Source organism: Monodon monoceros, unplaced genomic scaffold (genome assembly GCF_005190385.1).
Source record: "Monodon monoceros isolate NGI ecotype Baffin Bay Population unplaced genomic scaffold, NGI_Narwhal_1 Super_Scaffold_6, whole genome shotgun sequence".
Taxonomy (NCBI): domain Eukaryota; kingdom Metazoa; phylum Chordata; class Mammalia; order Artiodactyla; family Monodontidae; genus Monodon; species Monodon monoceros.
Window position 1 is genome coordinate 36,351,592 of NW_021703783.1, and position 6,828 is coordinate 36,358,419.

Here is a 6,828-nt window from a genome sequence, read left to right on the forward strand (position 1 = left end):
GTCCTGGATGGGGTCCTCCAACAAGAACCAGAAGGTTGACCTTCACCATGACCGCCAGCACTGACTGAACACGTACCACGTGTCACCCACGAAGAGCTTCCTACATGCTATCCCGTCCACGCTCACTGCAACCCTTTATAGGTACTATCGTTACCCTCATTTTACAGGTGAGGAAACTGAGACACAGAAAGGTTGGGAGATGTGCCTCAAACAACAACCTTCAAAACACATCAACAACCACTTAATTATGTCTGGGTTGCTATGCAAAGTGGCCTGGAATCAGATGCATCGGAATTAAAGGGACCTCCGTGGTCACCTGGTTCCACTTCTCATATGATGTTGCAATGCCCTAAACAACACTACATCGTCACTCTGCCTCCACGGGAGGGCCTCTGGTGTTGAGGGATCACGGGGCTGCTTATCCCCCCTTCCCAGATCAGATTCCCAAACCCCAAACCCCGAGACATGCTGACATGGACAAAAGTCGACAGGACAGCAGGAAAAATCCATTTGGCCAATATAGGAGCACACATCCACACATTCATGCAAAGATGCCTCATAAACTTCGATGCGCATACGTATGTACACAGAGACAGACACAGTGAATTGTATTTCAGACAGCTTTCTTTTCCTGGGCAGACAATGCCGTTGCTCCTTTTTCCAAGTTCTCCCCCAGTTAGGTCCCCCTGTCAGCTTTCCACCCTTGATGGAAAGCTCTACTTCCCAAGGAGCCACCGTGGGGGCCAGCCAGCAAGGTGGGAATCCCAGGAGGCTGGGGCCCTGAGACCCGGGTGGGGAGAAATTGGCAACAGGTGCTTGTGGGTAGTATACCCACAATGAGGACACCAACGGAGGTGGCTGCTCCACATGAGGAAGGGAGGGGAGGCTGCAGCTATGGCCTCTGCCAAGGTTTGGAGGGTGGAGAGGGTGCAGCTGCCTGGGCAGGAATCTAGGAGGCTGTCAGCCGTCAGTGGTGTGAGGAGTGGGGATTCCAGCAGCAAATATTTACTGGTGCTCACTTTGTGACTGGTGCTCTGCTGACACTGGACTGGCAGGGTTCAGGCTGGGCTAGAAAACTGTTCTTGGAACCCACTGGTTTCTTCTGGTGGGATAGAGGACAGAGAAGCCCCAGCGTTAGGCCGCTGTTTGAAGTAGATCACACTCATCTCTGGGCTTCCAAGAGGGTCAGGGGTCTGTGAGGACCAACAGGCTATGGGAGAGACTGACCCAGGGGGCTACTAAAGGAGACGTATGCCCAGACCAGCCTAGACCACCACCCTTGTCCTCTCTGAAACCAAGGCCAAGTCACTTCTGCACACGACCAGAGACTGGAAGGGCCCTGCAGCTGGTCCAGCACAGGCGAGGCCTGGAGTCACTTACCAAGGGGACCCTGGCTGACCTGGGAGTGCCCCAGGATGGCAGCCCGCATCTGATCACTTGTGAGCCACGTCAATCTGTAGTCTCCTCTTATTGAGTGTGTCTTAGCATGGCTCCATGTGTGGTTTTCTCCCACACTGGTTTGTGTGCTGTGTACCACGATTTGGTTCCCAAGCTTTGTTTTTTTTTTAAGTTTGTGGGCATCCTTGACATTCAGCATCACACTCACCGCCAACCCCAGGCATGTTAGTCAGACGTGCCGCCTGCCCCGCTCATCACAGTGTGCTATGATGTACCCAGGTGGTACTTCTGGTTGTGCCGGCCATGCCCCATGCTGGCCCTCTGCCTGAAGTGCCCTCCCCATACACATCAGCTGTCCGTCTCCTACTCATCCTCCAGGCCCAGAGCAAACCCACCCTTCCACAAAGCCTAACTTCCTCCTCCGCTCCTGCCTATGGACTCAGTTCTTGATATTTGTCATGTGTGCCTTTGAAACACATCACAGCCGCCTCTGATAGACAGTGCTGCCAACGAAGTGTCGGTTAACCCCTGCACTGCCGGTTAACTTTTCATCCACACAGGTTGTTTCTTCAGCTGGCCTCTGAAATTCCTTGAGATAGGAACCCTGCCTCCTGGGTCCCCTCTACTGCTTTGTATTGCCCATGCGATGTGTGTTAGATAACTGTCAACTTCTGCCTGGGACCAGCAATGAATCAGTGAATGAGTGAGTGACTGAATGAGCAAACTGAGCCTTTGAGCCTCACTTGTGATAAAGGCCCAAGGGAAGATGACTAGCAAAATGGAGAGAACAGATGGCTCCCTCCAGGAGCTCTGGAGGCTCCTGGGTTGGTACTGGGGGCGGGGGGAGAGGGCTTATGGGCAGTGGCTGGAAGTGGGTGCAGGGATTCATTTTGTAGTTGTATTTTCATAGCAAACACATTCAGGAGTAATGGAAACTTTGGCGGGGGGGGGGGAACCCAAAGCCCCAAACCACCTGTTGGCAACACCACCGCCAAGGGGCAGCCAGTGCAGGGATCGGCTAGAACTCAGAATGCCAGCAGCTTCTGAATCCACGGTGTAAAGATCACTCAGCTTTACCCTGCTTTTTAGGATCCCAGATAACCAGCTGCCTGCGCTTTTTGCCAGCTGTGTTCATGTTTGTTTTATACCGCCTGCTAGTGATTGTAAAATAAAACTTCTGTTTCATGTCCTCAAACCCCAGTGGCTTTGGAGAGGGTCTGGAGGCACAGGTGGGAAAAAGAGAGGTGGCCGAGACAGGCAGACAGTGATAAGGAGGCTCGGAGAGACAGCGGGGGAGTGAGCAAGGGCAAGGGGCAGAGGCCGATCAGGAACGAGGCAGGCGTGAGACACCTCGCACACCTCTCACCCCAGGTGTTTGGGCACAGCCGGCTGCTCTGTCCTCACAAAGGCGATGACAGGACTGGCAGGGGCAGTTCCCGACCCACGGTCTGGAGATCTACAATCTGTCAAAACTACCATAATTACTGTGCCGAGGTAGTTGGATGATGGACAACTTCCCCTTTCCTCATGCATCTGAGCATGCGCTCCGTTATGCAAAGCGAAGTGGATGCAAGGGTGAGTTGCTCAGCGTTTTACAGGACGACGGAACGGAGCGAACTGAAAGCTTGGATTAGGGCCAGCAGAACACCATGCTGAGACCACTGGTTCTAAGCCAGACTGCCTGGGATTGAATCCCAGCTCTGCCGCTCACCTGCTGTTCAACCCTAGGCAAGTTCCCTGACCTCTCTGTGCCTTGGTGTCCCCTGTAACTATAGAGCGAATAAGAATACCTTACAGGGCAGTTGTGGTGACTTGAATGAGTCAAGACCTGCAAAGCCTTAAAACAGTATCGGGCACGTAACAAGACCGGATAAGTGTGTGTTTAAAAAAAAAAATAAGGTCACATAAGATCTAATTTACATGGGATGGTTAGGGAAGGCCTCCCTGAAAAAATTACCTTTAAAACAGAGACATGAGAAAGTGGCAATCTTTCTTTTTCTTTCTTTTCGTTTTTGCCACGCTGCGAGGCTTCTGGGATCTTAGTCCCCTGACCAGGGATCGAACCTGTGCTCCCTGCATTGGAAGCGCAGAGTCCTAACCACTGGACCGCCAGGGAATTCCCCATAAGGTGATTTTTTTTTTAAAAAATAATTCCAAAAATAAATTTACATTTCAAAATGTACACTTTGAGTGCTTTCAGGTCTTGGGGATGATTCTTTAACGAGCCACACATCATCCAGCTCACCTGGTTCGGTTGCCGAAGGTAACACCTATTTTCTGGGGTTGCAGCTGTAGCCTGGGGAACTGAGCTTTGCTCTGCGGGAGGCCAAGAGCTTCAGTGGGAACAGCTCTGGCCTCCTAGGCCTTGGTTCTGTTTGATGAGATTGCCAACAGTTGCACGGCCCAGGAGACAAGAAACGAGAGGAGAGACAGAGAAGGCTGGCCTCCTCCGTGGGCCACCAGAGTGCAGCTTGGATCTGCGGGCTCCCCCTCCAGCACCCAGGCTACCCTGCAGGGCCCTACCCAGAGGAGCTGGCCATCCGCTTCTCCCTCCCGCTCTCACCCTGGGAGACTCTGCCGTGTTCCCTAAGTCATACTCTGGACCTTGCCCCGCACTTGATGTCACGAAAATGCCCCTTATGCCCCTGCCCGGGGACTCTTCCTTTCCTGCTCTCCCCCTTAAAGTGACCATTAGAATCCTCCCAAGTTGCGTGCCTACATAAGAGGGGTCTCCTACAGACAACTGGAATTCGGGTAGGCTGTAGTAGGAGATATTTCGGGGCAGAGAGCTCTCTGAGAATGCTCCTAACACAATTGTGCTCACAGCTGACTCTCCCTCCCGCGGGCAGTCAGGCTGGGGGCCACCACTGGGAAGGTGCTCAGGAAGGTGGGAAGGCCCCACAGCCTCATAACCAAGAGGGGTCTGCACCGTCTCACCCCGTGTGACGCCTTGAGCCGTCTAAATCAAAGACACTAATTGCAGGAAGACATCCCAAACCCTTCTAGTCCAAATCCCCGTTTATAAATAAGGAAACTGAGGTCCAGGGAGAGGAAGGGACCTGTTCAAGGCCGGGTGCTGCTGAGGGCAAGGCTCCCGCACACACGGCCCACCTGCGGGAGGACCGCCCTGACGCTGGCCTGCACTGTGTCAAGCTCTCCCAGGGCACTTTTCCGGGAGGCAGAGTAGGTTCAAAACGTCCTGCTGCCATGGCTGCGGCGCAAAGTCACCCTCTCTCCGCCCCTCTGCTGGCTAGAGCCCCCCCAAGCGCCAGGAGAGCCTGAGCTCCCCTCCACTCAGCAACCGGGAAGCAGCTCTGGCTGCCCACAACTCACACTCCAGCGAGAAAACTGAGGCCCCGAGCCCTCCTCGAGGGCCAACAGGATGGCAGGCAGCGTGAACGTCCGGCTCCCTGGCTCGGGGTCCGTAACGGTCAGAGTCTAGACACACACAAGCAACCAGAGTCTCACACTTTCCCACACAAAGTGGGTCTGGGCTCTGAGCCCAGCCGTTCCTCCTTCTTCTGGGGGCCCCTAGGCCCATGCTCCTGCAGAAGCGGCCCCTCTGGCCCCATCAAGACCACCTGGCCCGCGCACGAAGGCCCCAGGCGTGGGAGAGAAGAGATCTCAAAGCGCAGCGGAGTCGGACTTGGCTTCTCAGAGAGATCAGTTTCATCATCGCTGGGCGGGATGGTAGCCACCCATCCCTTGTACCACAAGCCCCTTCCAGGGCCCTGTCAGGCTGGGCTAGGCTCCGGTCTTGAAGAGCCCAGAATCTCAGAGAGGGTCACCCAGATTGGCTAGGGCAGCTGGACAGGCCGGAGAGGACACTTATGTACTTCCAGCCCGTGGCCTTGGCACACGTGAGAAGCCCAGAACTTTGTGCACGGGGCAGGGTCTGAGTACACATTCTGGAAATGCATTTATGCTCTGACCTCCATGGGAGGGAGGAGGGATCAAGAACAAGGGCCAGGTCAGAGACCTTCCCAGCCACCAGCCACCATACTGATACTCAGGTGGTTTGTACCAGTGGTGAGCTGAGAGCACCCCAACTCTGGAAGGCAGAGCTGTGAGGCAGGCATGCAGGGTTCTGGGGGCCGGATGGCTGGGACCGTGAACCTGCAGCCCAACGGAGCAGCTGGGGGCCTGGGGGCTTAGGGGTGAGCAGTGAGACCCCGTGGCCCTAGGCACGCACCTCTCTCTGGCCTTGCCCTCTGTGGCATCTTGTCCCCTCCGATGGCCTTGTCCTGTGCCCGTCTGCCTAGCTGGGTGGTCTGCTCCAGGACGGCCAGGGCTGCCCGTCTTATAGGTAGGACTCCCCTACAAAGCCCATGGTAAGTATTCCAAAATGAAGGGAGGGAGGGAGACATTTATATGCTGTGTCTATCCCTACGAAAGCAGAAAATGTTGCGGCTCAGAAAGGTTGCATCTGGAGTGCCAGGGGCACGAGGAAAGGCATGGATGGGGAGGCCCATTGCATGGGCATGGCTGATACACATCCAGTTCCTTCGCCAGTCCGCCCTGTTATTAACCAGTTATGTGACCTTAGGCAAATCTTCACGTGCTCCAGTTTGACTACAAAACCGGGGTAAAAATACCTACCCTATCATCAGGGTAAAAATTAAGATAATAGATGTGAAAGTGTGCTGGAAAAGATGAAAACGCTATTCAAATCTAAATCTATTAGTGAGATAAATACTGTGAGTAACAGCAACATTAAGAAGGTTAATCTTTGCTGCTTGGAAGGCAGAGCAGGCAGAGGCCCGGGGCTGCCGGGAACACAGAAGCCACGGGGAATGTGAAAGCAGGTCTGCCCCCCACCCCCGCCCCCGCCCCCAACCGTGAGCTCTAACTCTGCTGAATGCCTTGGTGGGGGGAGGGTGCTAGATCACCAGCTCCAGGTCTGTCCTGCTTGGAGGGGGCTTGGGGAGAAAGGGGATGGCTGGCTCCCAGGAGAGAAGTGGGAGCAGCCAGAGGGTCAGGGCTCCCCAGGCTGCCCTACCCTTTCACCAGGTCCTGCTCAGCCTGCTGGAGGGGAACCCTCCCTGGTGTGCACCCCACAATTACAGTCCTGGCCTGGTCCCCAGGCTGCCCCAGGGCTCTGCAGGGAAACTAAGGATAAGAGGGTAAAAGAGGGATGTTAGGAATTACCACCTCTGTCCTTTCTCCCCGTAGGACACACATACACACTCCCTCTCTGCTTTACCCCCTTTTAGGTAAGAGATTGATTTAAAGGTCTGACCTCAGACTTCCTTCTTTCAGCAGTCCCGTGAATTCCTCCTCCCGTCGCAGCTCTCCCGAAGCTGGGACACACACTGGGGGCTCCCTACACACAGCCTGGGCTGCTAGGGCGCACGAGGGATGCCACGCCTCCACCCCATGCCTGGGTAGTCAGGGATGCAGAAGGTGACACAGCCCTCAGAGCAAGAGGCC